This window comes from Microplitis mediator, chromosome 8 (genome assembly GCF_029852145.1).
Source record: "Microplitis mediator isolate UGA2020A chromosome 8, iyMicMedi2.1, whole genome shotgun sequence".
Classification (NCBI taxonomy): domain Eukaryota; kingdom Metazoa; phylum Arthropoda; class Insecta; order Hymenoptera; family Braconidae; genus Microplitis; species Microplitis mediator.
The window spans coordinates 21,929,593-21,947,389 of record NC_079976.1 but is presented as its reverse complement, the minus strand read 5'-3'; the positions used below and the strand labels follow the sequence as shown (position 1 = coordinate 21,947,389).

The 17,797-nt window shown below is 27.7% G+C and overlaps 1 protein-coding gene across 11 annotated transcripts in view; it reads right to left on the bottom strand.

The window, feature by feature from the left end:
* The window catches only part of LOC130673967 (bromodomain adjacent to zinc finger domain protein 2B-like), a 174,700-nt gene that overhangs the window by 122,477 nt on the left and 34,426 nt on the right, over positions 1–17,797 (bottom strand). For 10 of the 11 annotated variants that reach the window (XM_057479193.1, XM_057479191.1, XM_057479189.1 and 7 more), the window contains one exon: positions 2,637–2,694. The gene's annotated coding sequence lies outside the window, so the exon portion shown is untranslated. Of the gene's footprint in view, positions 1–2,636; positions 2,695–15,671; positions 15,799–17,797 lie in introns of those variants that run through there. The other variant, XM_057479190.1, reaches the window with a different exon arrangement.

The following is a 17,797-nucleotide window of genomic DNA, read 5'->3' as shown; positions in this document are numbered from 1 at the left end:
GATGCTCGCCACGAGATCGCGCCTAGCCGCTTGTAGTGTCCCTGGCAAGATGTATCTCTCAGGACTGATATATTCCAAACTTGAAAAGAATTTTGGCACTAAATGATTAAACTAGGTTTTTATACAAATTTTTCCTAGAAACTTAAAAAATCCATCCAAATGTAAAAACTTTACAGTCTAAAAGACCAATCAAACTTAAAATTGAAATGAGTTGAATCCACATAGGATAGGAATCATCAAATGAAACATCGTAAAAAATACAAACATATGTATCGAAAATCACTTCTCAATAAAAATAATTTAAAACCTAAAAAAAAAAAAAAAAAAAAAAAAAAAAAAAAAAAAAAAAAAAAAAATTGGCACTGGTACGCCTCTGTCGATTGATAAAGTGACAAGTACATTTTTGGGTTGTCTTATAGTATATCCTATATTACATCATGACATTAATATTAATTATTAATGGTTCTCAATGAATAATTTTCTGTGAAATTGAACTCGAACTTTAGAAAAAAAATTATTCTAATTAAAAGTCTATAGTCTCTACTATATGATTAAAAATATACAAGTGATACAATTGTAAAGCAATATAATTAAGTGTTTAATTCTATACAATTTTTTTTACCCGGGCAGTTACGTTAATTATTTGTTTAATCGATGTAACTAAAAAATATATATTGACTTAACTAAAAAAATTGTGATGATACTTAATATTTTTGTTTGCTTTAATGAAAAAATTATAGATGAATTAACTACCGAAGTTCAATTTAACAAGTCAAAAATTTATAGTTGAAAGCAAATTTAAAAATCAGTTACATTAACCTTCCGCTACACGCGCTTTCTCTAGTGTCTCACTCGTATTCACTCCAACTCTATTAGGTTGAGTAGTGTTGTGCGGGAAATCCCCGTATAGCGCGTGTAACGAAGGGTTAACTATTTATTAGGGTGATCCAGAAAATAAAAAAAATTTTTTTTTTCTTGGAAACAGGTTCAAAAGTTCCATTTAAATCAAAAAAGACGCCTGTGAAAATTAGAGCTCTTAACATTAATATTAAGAGGTTCCTCATCGCACTTTTCTATTTTCCATAAGAATAACATGGAAAATATTTTTTTACGTCTTCTGATTTTTATAAGTAGCTAACGATGTGTCATAGGAATAATTGGCAAGCATATTTTTGTAGGAAATTGAATGCTCTACAAAAAAAGTTTCTTATCATTTTTTGATAAATCTATTTGTTCAAAAGTTACTTAAGGTTGAAGTCGAATTCATATTAAATTTTGAGATCTTTTTACTTTTCCGGCGAATTTATCAGACCTATTACAAAATATCATGGGACCTTTTTTGTAGACAATTTTATTCCCTACAAGTTATTTCCAATAAAGTTTTTTCGAATTCCGCATTGTTCTCTAGTTATTTTCATTTCAATGTCATGCTCATAAAAAAAATAGTCATTTGATCGATTTTAAGAGCCTGACATTAAAATAAAAATAATTAGAAAACAATGCGGAATTCGAAAAAACTTTATTGGAAATAACTTCTAGGGGATAAAATTGTCTACAAAAAAGGTCTCATGATATTTTGTAATAGGTCTGATAGTTTCGCCGGAAAAGTAAAAAGATCTCAAAATTTAATGTGAATTCGACTTCAACCTCAAATAACTTTTGAACAAATAGATTTATCAAAAAATGATAAGAAACTTTTTTTGTAGAGCATTCAATTATCTACAAAAACATGACTGCCAATTATTCCTATGACACATCGTTAGCTACTTATAAAAATCAGAAGACGTAAAAAAATATTTTCCATGTTATTCTTATGGAAAATAGAAAAGTGCGATGAGGAACCTCTTAATGTTAATATTAAGAGCTCTAATTTTCACAGGCGTCTTTCATTATCTAAATGAAACTTTTGAACCTGTTTCCGAGAAAAAAACAAATATTTGTTATTCTTTGGATCACCCTATTTATATATAGTTAATTGAACTAAAAAATACTTAGTATAACTGTTTTGAAATATTTATAATAACTATATATTGTTGTTGGAATAACTCCGAGAAAATAGTTGAAGCGCTATTTAACTGTCATTTTATAGTTAGATTAACTGGATTTTTCTTTGAGTGTACACAGAAAAAAATAATTTCTGGGCACAAGACTTTTTTTGTATTATAAATTAAACACAAAAATTTTCTTGGGACAAGAAAAAATTGATTGACTCAAAAAGTTTTTTCTTGCTCTGAGAAAATTCATTCTCGCCGTAAGAAAATTTCTGTTTTCAATTCATAATGCAAAAAATTTCATGGGCTGGGAAAAAATTTTCTTGGGACACGTTAAAATTTTTTGTCAAGAAATCCTTTTTTTTCTGTGTACCCATAGTGCAAAAATGAAATAAAAAAGTTGACATTTTTTCGTGTTGCTACCGACATTTAAAGTGTTGAATCTACTTCTTGTATTACCTGAATTTTGTATTGAAATTAAACGCATTATTTTTTGCTGTGTACTGACGATAAATATTACTGAGATATCGATACTTAAGGAATAATTTAACGTTATTTAGTTGTACACAAATCGAAAAAATGACCAGATATGTTATACATAACTTTTAAATAATTACACACATACATTTTACATAAATTACTTACAGTTAATTGTGCGTTCTTGAGTCATAATAAATGCCGGCGCCACAGAAACTCATTTTATCTGTAATAACAAAAAAATAACTTTTAATTCATTTGATCAATTAGTAGTGAATAAATTACAGAACAATTTTATTTATTAGTGTCATTGCTATTTAAATTTGACATGACTACAATGGAAACAAAAGCTGAATCCTGTCAATAAATTTATCAAGTTTCAATATGATGGATGAGTTACATATAATAATATATGAAGCATTATGTATATTTATACCTATAGTTGTTCTGTAGTTAAATAAATAGTTTCCAATTAGAGTAGTATTTAAAAGTTTAAATACTTCAATAAGAACACGTTTGAATGCTCAGCTTAGAACGAAATTTAAAAAAAGTATAAATTTAGTTTCTATGATTTTCTAACTCTACTACCTTGGAACATAAATCGCGTGTTACTACACTCGAATAGTATTTTTTTTTCTTAGCCGTCACCTGGACAGGGTGTTCGTACCAGGGAAGCCGTGTAACCCTCGCCGATCTTTAACAAAGACTCAAGGCGTAGCTACCTTTGGTATATGTTAATGTACGAGAAAAGTGAGGGAGAACAAAAGGTACATAAAAACGTTGTTTAGTTATAAATAGACAGAACTGATATGGGTTTGAAAGTGCAGGGATAGCTACAGATGGTATGAACGCAAAATAGTATACCTGCTCCAGGTAGACTGACCCGTATCGACCTGCGAGTTACTATCGACGTGCAACCGAGAAAAATTATGTTGCTCTCTACAATAAGTTCTTGAACATTCTATCTCCGAAGATGATATGTTAAGTTTTAACATCATAAGTAGAAACGGGTATGTAGAGATGTCTTTTGATTGTTTTTTGAATAAATGTTTCTTTTCTTGGTTTTGATGATAATTAATTATGTTGATAATAATTATAACTTGATAGAAAATAACAAGTCATCATAACTAAAAATAGTTCAAGCATAATAAAATTTGGCATTGAGAGATGAAATGCATTCTTCAAACGCACTTGTATCTATTATGTATCTGAGAACTACACTGCAAAAAATTTCGGTGTAAAAATGGACCCGGGAAACTTTACACGGCCGTGTAGTGTGAAACAACGGTGTAAAATTCTCTCGGTGTAAATTTTCTATCCGTGTAATTTTCACACCAAAACTTTTACACCGAAACATTTACAATACACCGGGTCCAAAAAAATTTTTATGGTGTATTATATATCTGAGAACTTCAATATTAGTGAAAAAATTATTCAAGACAATATAAGAAATTGAATTTCGTCACTAAGAAACCTGATAATGGTAAACTAGAATCTACAAATCTCTATCTGATCTCAAAGCTATAGACTGAATAAATCTATGCTCTCTAAAACTAAATAAGTGAAAATTTCACTAATTGAAATAGTGATCTTAAAATTCACTACAAAATTAGTGATTTTGAATTAGATTCACTAATTCATTAGTGATTCCCCGGATTCTACAATGATTACTAGTGGCGCCTCGCCTAAGGACTTTTTATTCTATCGTTGAATTATCAAATTCAGGGCAAAATTAATTACGATAATTTTTAAATACAACTGAACAGTATTAATTCAAGTAAGTTAATTAAATAAAACCTAATTTAGTTGCTAAATAATACATCTTGTTATTTTTTAATAGCTTTATATTTTTACTCCAACTTTTTTTACCGAACCTGAATCAAAACCATCATTGACAATAGATTCAGGTTATGAGTTATAATTATGATATAAATATTTACCGTATGAAAGTAATTTTAATTGTTAATTTAGTCGATCAAGTTGCTAAAAAAATTTTATAATCAATTACAAATAATAATCATAATAATAATAATAATATTTTGATACAATATTATTAGCAACGATACAATATTTTTCCAAATAAATCCTCGTCAACAAGTGAATTAGTACATTTTTGACTAATTCAATCAGTGAAATTTTCACTAATTCTATATGTTGTTTTTTTTACTAATTCAAAAAGTGAATAGTCACTAATTCATAGTCGTATACTTTGGACAATTTAGATTAGTGAATATTCACAAGTAATTAGTGGTTTTTCACTAATTTAGTTTTAGAGAATGAATTTGAACATAATGTGTTATTTATTATATGCATATTAGTCTGATTCAAAAAATCGACTATTTCTTTTTTCTCGAAACCCCCTCTTAAATAGTTGCAGAGAGTTGAAATCAGGTACCTGTTAAAAGATGAGCTCTTAATGTTAATATTTAGAGGTTGCCGATCGCAATTTTTATTTCCTATTTAAATAACGTGGGAAAAACAATTTTGTTCAGAATTTGTACCTCGGCAATAGTTCATTGCAATGATAAGCTCAGAATATAATTTAGTAGGGAATTGAACGCTCTACAAAAAAGTCTTACCATTTTTTGATAAGTTCACCTGTTCAAAAGTTATTGGGGCTTGAAGTCAAATTTATAGTAAATTTCTAGATCTTTTTACTTTTCCGGCGAAACTATCAGACTTATCACAAAATGCCGTAGGATCTTTTTTGTAGACAATTTTATTCCTTACAAATCATCTATGATAAACTTTTTTGAAATTCCTCATTATTTTCTAGTTATTTCCATTTTAATGTCAAGCTCTTAAGAAAATAGTGTTTTGATCGATTTCAAGTACTCGACATTAAATTGAAAATAACTAAAAAACAATGCGGAATTTCAAAAAAGTTTATCATAGATAATTTGTAAGGAATAAAATTGTCTACAAAAAGCATCCTATGACATTTTGTGATAAGTCTAATAGTTTCGCCGGAAAAGTAAAAAGATCTCGAAATTTACTATTAATCTGACTTCAAGCTCCAATAACTTTTGGACAGATGAATTTATCAAAAAATATTAAGAGACTTTTACTGCAGAGCGTTCAATTCCCTACAAAATTATATCTCAAGCTTATCTGTATAATGAGCCATTGCCGAGGTACAAAATTCTAAACTTAAAATGTTTTTTTCTCATGTTATTTAAATGGGAAATAGAAAATTGCGATGATCGACCTCTGAATATTAATATTAAGAGCTCATCTTTTGACTGGAGCTTAATTCCACATCCCTGCAATTATTTAATAGGGGGTTTCGAGAGAAAAAAAAATAGTCGATTTTTTTTTAATTAGTCTAATACATATATTATTAGCAAATATAAGTCGGTACATTTCGAGGAGTCATGGAAAAATAATGAATTTTAGGTTGATTGAATAGTAATAGTTCGATTCGATTCGATACGAATAATTCGTAAGTTCGAACTATTGCACATCTCTAGTAAATAATTAAGATAATTGATAATTAAAAAAAGATGCAATTATTACTCAATAGTTAATTATTCGTCAAGTAATAATGGTAATTGGTGATAAATTATCACTGATAATGGATAGTATTATTAATATAATGAATCACAACAATACTATCATAATGTAATGATGATTTACTATCAAAAATAATTAATTACTGTCGACTGTGAGATATATGTGCATAAAGTAAACTTAACTAATTTCATTAAATTAGATCATGATTAAATCACTATTTTCGTAATCAAGTTAACTACTAATTTATAAGATTTATAACACTATACCTTTCTCATTTTTAGTCTAGTCAACATGTGCCTGTTAGGTCAAAATTTTTTATTCGCCTCTGAAAATTATGATGGAGGTGTCAATCAATTCGTCATCCCATCTAGAAACTTTTTGAAAAATTTGGAGTGGCGCTTGCAAAAATTACAAAAGTTGTAAACAATTTAGTAAAAAATAAAAAAGGGGCTTTTGTTTTTTGCGAATATCTCAAAAAGTATTCAAAATTTTTGAAATTTGAAAAAAGATCCAAAAAGAGGAAATTTCCTAAAAAAAAGTCGCACTTCCCCGAACTCTAGGACCAATATTTATAATTTTTCTAGAGGGTTAAAAATACGGCCGAAAACGAAAACTCTCGCTTGCGTAAGCTCCGCCCACTTCGGATCTTTAATAAAAAAGTATTATTTAAACTTATTAAATATAAAAATTAAGAAATGAAAAAATTCAGACACCTACAGGATAGATCAATGAACAATAATCCGGCGATCCAAAATTTTTATCGCAATTTTTCAATTAGTTATTCATTAATTAATTAACAATTTTTTGTGACACGAACATCAACATTGAAAGTGCGATAATTGTTAAACTATTAATCTGGGATTTTTTTCTTTTCATGGAGCTATTTTACAAACGCTATAGAATAGATTCCCGTTGGAAAAATTAAAAAATCGTTAATTTTCACTTTGTTATTAACAATTTAATCAAGTCAAAAATTATCAACCTCGATTAAACGTTGAAAAAAATATTTTTTTTTTATAATATTGCTATTGGTCCGTTTTCTTATGATCATAAGCTACTTAAAAATGATTTTTAATAATTTAACAATAAAAATTATCTGTGTTCGTCGTTACGAGATTACCGTCAGATAACTTGTTACATGTTTAATTATTACTAGTGATGTGAAATGACCGTCATTTTTGTTCAGTAAGATCACGAGAAATTTACTGACAATTGCGTTCCAATTGACGTCAAAAATGATTTGGTCAACTGTTCAGTCAATTTTTTATAAAATAATTTTCTGGGCAATATTAAGGCTGGGCCTAAGATAAACTTTCTCGGAAGATTTTTATCATCCGAGTCCAATAAATGTTTAAAAAGTAACTAGAAATCTAAGATCTGGAAATGCGATTATTACTGCCGATCCTTGATTAGACAAGAACTTGTAGTTGTAAGTAATCTTCGTTATATCACTCAACGACGACCGATTTGCTTACTTAAGAAAATTCATAAATAATTTCTCTTTACTTCTATTTAGATACGAAACGACGGAAAAGTTTTTTCGGTCAATTTATTATAAAATAGTTTTGTGGGCAGAATCAACAAACTGACGCGAGAATTTCCATCAAATTTAAAAATAAGAGTTGGTTAATTTTTCGTTGGTCAATTAACGTCAATTGTCTGACAATTCGACTGGACAATTTTTTTGTCATATATTACTAATTATTGAAAACATAAAACTTGATATCATAATGTACAATTAGATTAAATTATACTAAAATAGAAGAAGTGCGTAAAACAAAGTATTGAGGGGTAATTATAGACGATAGTTAAACTTTTCAAGATAATGCTATAGAATCGCTTAACAAAGTAGCTAGGAAATTAAATATCATTCATTGTTTAGATAACTCGATTAGTTGTTATGTGAAAAATATTGTTTATAAAGCTGTGATTGCTCCACACTTTGAATAATGTACACTAGGGTGAGCCAAAAAAACCAACCTATCGAATTTATGTCTTAAAACGGACGTATATATCGAGAAAAAAATTCTCCCATTGGGCAAAATTTTTAGCTCAATTTTAAAAGGTGTCGGTAGCCATTTGAAATTTTCCATTTAAATAACATGCAAAAAAATTTTTTTTGATTAAAAATATTATAACTTTTCAACCGTGTGAGATAAAAATTCGGCTCTAGAATATTCTTGTAGGGCATTAAATTTCTTAAAAGAAAGTCCTGGGAGTCAAATTTATAAACTTGATATTTCGTATACTCACAGGCTATCAAAGTCTAGAGTAAACAGAATCATACAAATTTGAGGCTTTGTTATTAAAAATGTCAATACTACGAGAAAATTTGTTCTACATGTGGTGCAATGAAATCACCAACAATATCCACGTTGTTACAAATAATATTTTGTTATCGATCACAATAAAAGAAAAGTATTTGGAAAATCCTAATAAAGCCTTAAATTTGTATGATTCTATTTACTCTAGACTTTGATAGCCTGTGAGTGTACGAAATATCAAGTTTATAAATTCGACTCCCAGGACTTTCTTTTACGAAATTTAATGCCCTACAAGAATATTCTAGAGCCGAATTTTTATCTCACACGGTTCAAAAATAATAATATTTTAAATCAAAAAAAATTTTTTTGCCTGTTATTTAAATGGGAAATTTCAAATGGCTACCGATACCTTTTAAAATTGAGCTAAAAATTTTGCCCAATGGGAGAATATTTTTTTTCGATATATAGGTCCTTTTCAAGACGTAAAGTCGATAGGTTGGATTTTTTGGCTCACCCTAATGTACACGGAGAAAAAATTGAAGAATTTTTACTAAATTTGAAAAAAAATTACAATCCGAGAAAGTAATCTCAAAATGTTAAAAAAAATCAAAACTTTTACATAACTCAAAGTAAAAATTACAACATTTTATTTAGAATAATAATATCTGTTGATTATAAAAATTACTGCATTCAAAATAAAATTCACTAACGACGAAATGAAAACTATAATGTACCAATCATTTTTACTATTGTACTTAGTAAATATTATTTAACGCGCTTTGTGAAAGATGTGTTCTGACGAGTAATTTTTACAATCCAGATAGTAATTTCGTTCCCACTCCTTAAATAATAATCACGCGCGTCGGGAGACGCGTATTCAGGTACTACTACCTACTGACGAACAGGACACACACACACACACACATACGTATACAAACGTGGAATAATTTATAATCAAAGCTTGAAAATAAAATAATTTGCCCGACGTTGGGATCGAACCCGGTCCTCACTGTTTCTTCACACCCTGACCAAGTACGTTGACAGCTCAGCCACAATGACGATTAGAAATTCTTAATTTATAGCAAGTATATGGGTAGGATACAACATTAATGGCATCATATACCCTAAACTAAAAATTACAATCTCAAATAGTAATTTTATCTCCCGGAGTAGCAATTTGTCTTACCGACATTCTAAAATGTACACTACCTAGGTAGAATTACATTAGAGATGTAATATTTATCAACTACGAAACAAAAGTTGTGACTTATGTACTAACTTTTAATAATTCTAATAACGATTTCTACTTTTTGTATGATTGAACTATTTTTATATGAATGAGTAAATAATGATTTTTTCCAAGCAAAAATTTAACGAAGCTTCAATGTAATTTTTACAGTTAACTTGAATTTTTTACAGCTGATAGTAATTTTGAATGTATATTGTAATTTTTAATTTTAGATAACATTTTTTAATATCTAATGATAATTATTATAAAATTTAAAATGAAATTTTAGTTGATACAATTGTACTTTTTATTAAGTGTGATAATACCGTTTTAGTTTCAAATAAAATAAAAATTACAATTTTAAAATAAAATTTATTAAAGTTGTGAGCGATTTTTGAATTTTTTAAGTAATTATCTCTTATTAGAATTTAGATAGTAATTGAAATAAAAAATTAATTTCCTACTAGTCATCCTAATTTTTTTTATGGATTGTAATTTTTTATTTGAGATAACAAATGGTTGGTTATCGTTGTAATTACTATTTAATTTTGAGCGGAATTTTTCTCCGTGTAGCAGTATCATGTTAATCTATACAAAAGAGCTATAAGACAAAATTCGGAAAGTCCATAACAGATACATGCGGTTCGTATTAGGGGCAAATAGATACACAAGCATTAAGAGTATGTTAGAAGCACTTGGTAGGATGGATACACGACAAATAATGATATATAACTGCTGCATTTTGATATATAAATTAATAGTAAATCAGACACCAAAGTATCTTTTTAAGAATATTGTAACACTAAATGACAAGCATTGTTATAATACCACATTTTCAATTGATATTACATCGACAAGAACACATTCTGCTGAAAAAAGTTTAGCCTACAAAGGCTTTAATTAATGTAATAAACTCCGAAATTGTCTGAAATTGGAGAACAGAACGTCACATTTCAAAAGATTGTTAAAAAATTTTATCGAGAATGAGTATTGATGTGAAAAATTTTATACTGTGAAATTGGATGTAGAAATGTAAAATAGCTGTTGCTAAGCAAATAAAATATTATTATTATCATTGTATTTTATGTATAAATAAATTAACTGCCGTGTTTAAATTTTTTTGAATTTCAAATAAAAAATTATTTATTTTATAATCCCTCGAGCTGATATTTAAATATTATAAAAAGTAACATCAGAGATTCGATATTTGGAATGTAATCCTTGTTATGAGAAATGAGCGCAAAAATAGACAACTTTCTTGATTATCATCTTGGTTTGATTTGTTCTCAATGCTCAAATTAAAAAATTAATTAACTAACTTATTTAAGGGGTAACGTCAAACGATTTCCAATTCAATTTAATTCATAATAGATAAATACTAGAAACATAAAATAGAGTCTGTAGTATTTTTTTAAACCTTAACAAAGGGCTAAAAACTTCGTATTTTCGAAAATGCTAACTCGTCTCCAAGAGAAGTTGTTTTAAAACTTTCATTTACTCTACGAGTGCAACAAAGATAGTCCTGTTTATTTTTCTGAGTGTGAGAAAGAGGTCCGGTGGCGTTTCCCTTAAGGTTAGGTTACCCCTCTACAAATTAATTACTCAATAAATTCAAGGTTGCCCTTTTTATCGAGTCAAAATTTTAACTGTCTGTCAAAAAACGATCTGAGGATCTAATATTTCACTTCCAATGTAACGATTTTTTTTTTTTAAGAATATTGATTTAATATATTTACTATTAATTTATCATAACGACTATTTTTATGGAAATTATAACAATAATCTGCTTACCTCATATGCAAATTTAAGTAATAACATAAATTTAATAACTAAAACAGCTGACATTAACGTTATAAATAAATAAGAATGACTGTTTAATAAATAAAACCAGACGGTACTGATCAATGGCCACTAGCTCAACTCCTGAAGCACAAACGTTACGCTTCTACTCCAAAACCAGATATTGGTCGAGGTAACATCCGCTATGGTTAACCGCAAATCCTTACCCTAAATAATACTCATAAACAGCCATAACGACGACTTCATGTCAGTACTTATGAAACGATTATTTATATCTACTTGATATTGAAAATGCGAGTATTATTACAATTAGATAAAAATTGATTATAATAAAAATGACGATATTTATTTTTAAATATCACTTACATAATAAGAACAAATTTAGAAAATCTAAAAGTTTACGCCTCGAATGCTCATATTACAATAAAATAAATTATTAATTTTTTTTTTTAATTACAAAATTTTCTAATAAACATGTAGACATTCGTTGTTTTCTTTTTTTTTTTTTAAATTTGGATAGTTGGATGACAGTTGGCAAGTCGATTTGTCGTGATTTAATAAAAAAAAAAAAAAAAAAAATTGGCAAATCCAAAAGTGCATGACTCGTAATGCTCATTTATTATAAAATAATAAATAACAATAAAAAATGGCGGGAAGTGCAAATAAATTTAAAATATATACAATTCTCTTTCATTAAAACTTGTTATGTTTTTTTTTTTTTTTTCATTGTATTAGTATTTTTTTATAATTATAAAAGAACTTATTCAAAATATCTCGATTAATAACAAAAAAAAAAATATATGTAAATAAAAATAAAAATAAAAAAAAATTGAATTGAAAAAATTCAGGCCTACCAATTAGCAAAAAAAACAGCTGTTTTAGGACGGTAATGCGCAAGCGCCCCTGGTGGAATAAATGTACGTATAATGTAGAGATATATCACGTTCCATGTTAATTTTACATAGATATAGTTATACAGCCTTTTTTGTTCTTTTATTAATTGTAATTAAACGACACTGAGTTAACTAGTCATTCGCAATAGGGGACCTACAAATCGTTAAAAGAATTAAAAAAAAAAAATTTGATTCAATTACTGGATTTTTTCGCAAGTTATCATGTATACGGGATCCGTACTTGACGGACAGGAAATTTTTTGAAACTATTTTGATGTTTTTTTTCGTTTTTATTGAACTAAATAAATTTTTGAAAAGTATGGAACTAATCTCCATTAAATTATCTTTAAAGGAGTATGCAAAATACCTTAATTCCGTGAACTAACAAGGGTATAATAACTGAAATAGTCGCCGAAGTGAGGCGAAAAAAATTTTTTGATCGTAAAGCACGAGTCGTGCAAAAAATTATCTGATGGTAAAGTGGAGCCTTATAATATCAGCAAAGTTTGATGATAATCATATCTCATAATGATATTTTAGTAATAAATCTTTATGCCTACTTATATTTATGGGGGAAAAAATGGCGGATTAAGCACTAGTAAACATAATCAGTTTTCAGTTTTTAATTGATAATAAATGAAGGAGGACTACAGTAGTGGTATTCAAAAGGCTTCTATTCTACTAAAATCTGAAGCTATTGAAAAAAAAATTGGACTGATTAATTGAGTTTTTCGAGAGATATCTTACTTACACACGAACATCCCAATTCACGTCCAACTAGTCTCATTTTAAATAATTTTTTTCGTATTATAGTGTAGCTAAATAAAATTTTTAATTGAATCCAAATTATTCTTTAGAATTTTCTCTAGACATTGGTGTACTTTTTTTTCATAGAGGTGATTTATAAAATCAGTAGAAATGATTAAAGGTAGGAAAATCCAGATTTCACGACGAGTCGATTATAGAGCGCGCTATCACGTCCGAGGCGTGCAATAGATTAATTTATAATTTTGAATTATTTCATATAATATAAAAATTATTTTACGCTAAAAAAAAAATGTGTTTTTGTTTTTTTGAGGGGATTCGAGCGAAACCAGTGAGTCAACGTAGTGTCTGAATTTTTGTGTTTCCTTAATTCTTCTAATAGTTGTGAAAATTCATTATTTCAATTTATGATAACATAAATAATTTATAAATTAATAATTATTACTCATTTAATAAAAGAAAGTAGTGAAATGACTTCGTTGTATTTGTCTCATGTGGTTTTATAAAAAGATGTGGCAACAGCGCGTTCTAACTTCTTAAACATCGATATTTAAATTAAAGCGGGAAAAATTTATTTCTAACCTCGTCTCACTTTTTAATATATTTCTATCTTTGACTTTTCTCTCAGCTGCTTACGCGACGTTGCCAAGCCCTCAATAATATGTATCTCTGTCGATGAACGAGATTGAAAAATAAAGTTTAACTTCAATTACTTAAATATTACAACGGCAACACTAATTGTTAAAATGGTATTATATTTTACAAATATTCAAGTTGATGATAAGGTGAAAGACCCAGTTATTGACCCTGGCCCGTTTTTTGAACTTTTCAACTTTTTTCTTACTTACTTAAAAAACTATAACTTTAAAAAGAAAATCAATTGTTTCTTAATTTATTGTAATTCATTCTGAGCCTAATTAATGGCAATTTAAAAAACATAGAAAATATTAACTGTATAAAAAAAAATATTTTAGCCATAAGTAGCTGAGGATGCCATTTTTTAAGTAAATTCTAAACAATTTACGTTAAGAGGTACGACGAATGAATCTGTGCATTAATTATCATGTAAGTAAAAAAAATTAACTAAAAATAGATGGATCGATATTTAATCAAAATTTATTTTAATACATTCATAAAACATTAAAATGAGTTTTGTTGTTGAAATTTGAGGGTCGATAACTAGGCTCAATTTTAAAGGTATGATGGAGTTGTTGACCCTAAAATTATAACTTACTGCGAGCGAAGTTATCTGTTTAATTACATGTCTATAAATTGTAAAAATAGCAATATTTATAATTATCTTAAATTATTTTCTACTATTATTTATAATACAGTGATAAATTAACATTTAATGTTCATTTTTAAAAATAAAAGATCATAATTAGATCTTGAAAGTACATATTCTTGGAGTGATGAAATTATTGTAAAAATAATGTCAATTTCGATAGTATTTAAATCGTTATGACTCTTTGAGTAGAATAATATTTTTTTTATGACAAAATTAATTTTTTTTTTGTTTTTTTATTCAAGAGTTTAAAAAAAAAGACAACGAGCTACAATGAAAAATAATGAGAACAGGCGCTAGCTAAAGTGACTTTAATTATTTATATTTTAAATATTTAAAAATTATGTTTTTGTTATAATAAATATTTAATTTATTTATCTAAATAATAGTTTTAGTTTATCGAAATTTGGTAAGTACTTCATAACCTAATCATGGTTTGTGTAATTTGAGGGTCAGAAACTGCGACCTGAAAAATTCTGAGGGTCAGAAACTGAGTCTCTGAATGTTAATTTTTAAAACGTCAATTTAAATTATTAATTCAATTGAAATAATTATTTTACGCGCATGACTTTATTTGACTAATCATAAACTAGTCGATAGAATTATTATTTTTCTCATTAAATTAAATCTTACATTAATTATTATAATATAACCCCAGACGGCACTCTAAAAAGATCATAAACTAGGCCCCTTACCTTATGTGATTTTTTTATATCTTAAGCTTGGGAGGTTAATAATAAAAAAAAGTAGAATAAGTAATGACGGAAGCTTGTCAGCCATAAGAGTCAATGTATAAGAACTTTGAAAATGTCATTTTTGAAACTTTTTTTCTAAGAAACTAGACGATTGACCGTTTTCAAATTTTGGGAATACATCGATAAAGTATCAATTTATATATAAACTAAGTTTCAAATCTTAAAATTCGAAAATTCTTTTTGCATTGGATTCACTCGAGCCTCCTTAAAAAAATGTAATTGATTTACTATTCACAACCTTTATGAAACATAACGTGATTTTTTCAAAATCTTGACTTATAAAAAAATTGTTTGCTACCAAAAAATAGTTGAATGTTAAATAATATTTGTCATAACTTTTGATAACCTCAAAATAATGTAGAAATTATATTTAATGAATTTTTATGGTACAAAAATAAAATGTAAAAATTAACATCTTTTGAAGTTGCTACTGACATTCAAAGTATGAAATTTACTTCTTGTATCACCCGACTTTTATGTTGAAATTTTAACCCAAATGTGTTGAACAGTAACAAATATTGTCTAGACTGTAATTTTTAACCCAGCGATCAGGTTGATTTTAACACAAAATTTTTTTTAACGAGTATAGTCAATAAATATTTAAAAACATAACAAGGTTCCGTTCCATCAAAACAAAAATTAAAATCAAACATAACGACCCGTAATTTAGTCGTTAAAAAAAACTATAAATCTTACTTACATAAAATATCAATTATTCTTTCACGGCTCTCCCACTTAAATTTCATTCATTGTCAATGGGTGTCATTAAGACTAAAATATCAATAAATAAAATGTTATTTTAGGAGAATCTATAAATCCGCACCTCAAATGCTCATATTTTAATAAAAAATATAAATTTTAATTTACAAAGCGTTTAATTTGCAATGGAAAATTTTTTGAATTTCATTAAATTCTTCAGCACTCGTGGACTCTTTTTTTCCGTCAGAAGACTGTACTCGCAATGCAATTAAAATTAATGTATTTACACTTATCTTATACTTAAAAGCATCTTTACTATTGCCATCTATACTTCATTCCGATTGCGAATGATGAAAAATCTGTTTTATCGCCATAACAATAAGAAATTCTATTTGTTTTACTGACACATATGTGGCGTTGCTTGCTCATGGTGAAAAGAGAGTAGAGAATAGTAATAGTAAGAGATGCACAATCAAATGTTTTTTATGTTCATAAATTTACTCACTAATTCAATGTAAAAACGATTTTATTCGTCATGTTAAAAAAAGTTACTTTTTGACAGTCTTAGGGTCAGTTTTTCAAACCGGGTTTCAATTGATATCGCTAATAGTATATCTATACGGATATACCAGCAATAGTAATTTAAACCCGGATTAAAAATAAACCCACTTTGAAAAACTATCCCCAGCTTTGATTAACCCTTCGCCCCCTTTCTGGGAAAACCTCGTAACTACTTTTTTTTCATAATTAAAATTATGAGTGAAAAACATTCTTTAGTATTGCTATTGCGTAAAAAAAGCTTTAAATTTTAATAATTACAATAAAATGTTCGAGAGACTTTTGAATTTTAATATTTCCATTAACGCGCGTGTAACAGAATAGATGTTTGGACCGATTTTTGAAAAAATTATCATTTTGTAGTTACGAGGTTTACCCAGAAAGGGGACGTCTTGAGATTGAGACAATTTAGATTTGAAAATTTTCCGATGGTTAACAACCAATGAGAAATACAGTTCCTTGATTAACAAAACGATTTACTCAATGTTGAATGCATATTTGGGTGGGTCAAAAAAAAGAACTAATTTTTTTATTCTTTAGTTACTGTGAAAATATCGTTAAGGATGATAAAAAAAAAATTCTGATAAAGTTTAAGCTCTTAATATTAATATTAAGAGGTGGCGCTTCGTGATTTTTGATTTCCGATTTAAATAACATGGAAAAAAAAAAAACTTTTTTAGTTTGGAATTTTTTACCTCGGCAATGGCTCATTGTACGAATAAGCCCCGCATTTATTTTCGTAGGGAATTTAACGCTCTACAAAAAAGGTCTCTTATAATTTTTCGATACATCCATCTGTTCAAAAGTTATTGGAGCTCGAAGACAAGTAAGAGTAAATTTCGAGATCTTTTTACTTTTCCGGCGAAACTATTATACTTATCATGAAATGTCATTAGATCTTTTTTGTAGAAAATTTTATTTCCTACAAATTATCACAAATAAATTTTTTTCAAATTCTGCACTGTTTTCTAGTTATCTCCATTTTAATGCTAAGCTCCTAAAAAAATAGTGTTCTGATCGATTTTAAGAACTTGGCATTAAAATGGAGATAACTAGAAAACAGTGCAGAATTTGAAAAAAATTTATTTGTGATAATTTGTAGGAAATAAAATTTTCTACAAAAAAGATCTAATGACATTTCATGATAAGTATAATAGTTTCGCCGGAAAAGTAAAAAGATCTCGAAATTTACTCTTACTTGTCTTCGAGCTCCAATAACTTTTGAACAGATGGATGTATCGAAAAAATGATAAGAGACTTTTTTTGTAGAGCGTTAAATTCCCTACAAAAATACATGCTGGGCTTATTCGTACAATGCGTCATTGCCGAGGTGAAAAATTCCAAACTGAAAAAGTTTTTTTTTTCCATGTTATTTAAATGGGAAATCAAAAATCACGAAGCGCCACCTCTTAATATTAATATTAAGAGCTCAAATTTACCAGAATTTTTTTTTTCATCATCCTTAACAATATTTTCACGGTAACTAAAGAAAAAAAAAATTAGTTCTTTTTTTTGGTGCACCTTAATGTATATCTATATCTTATTAAAGTTGAATCGTTTTCAATAATT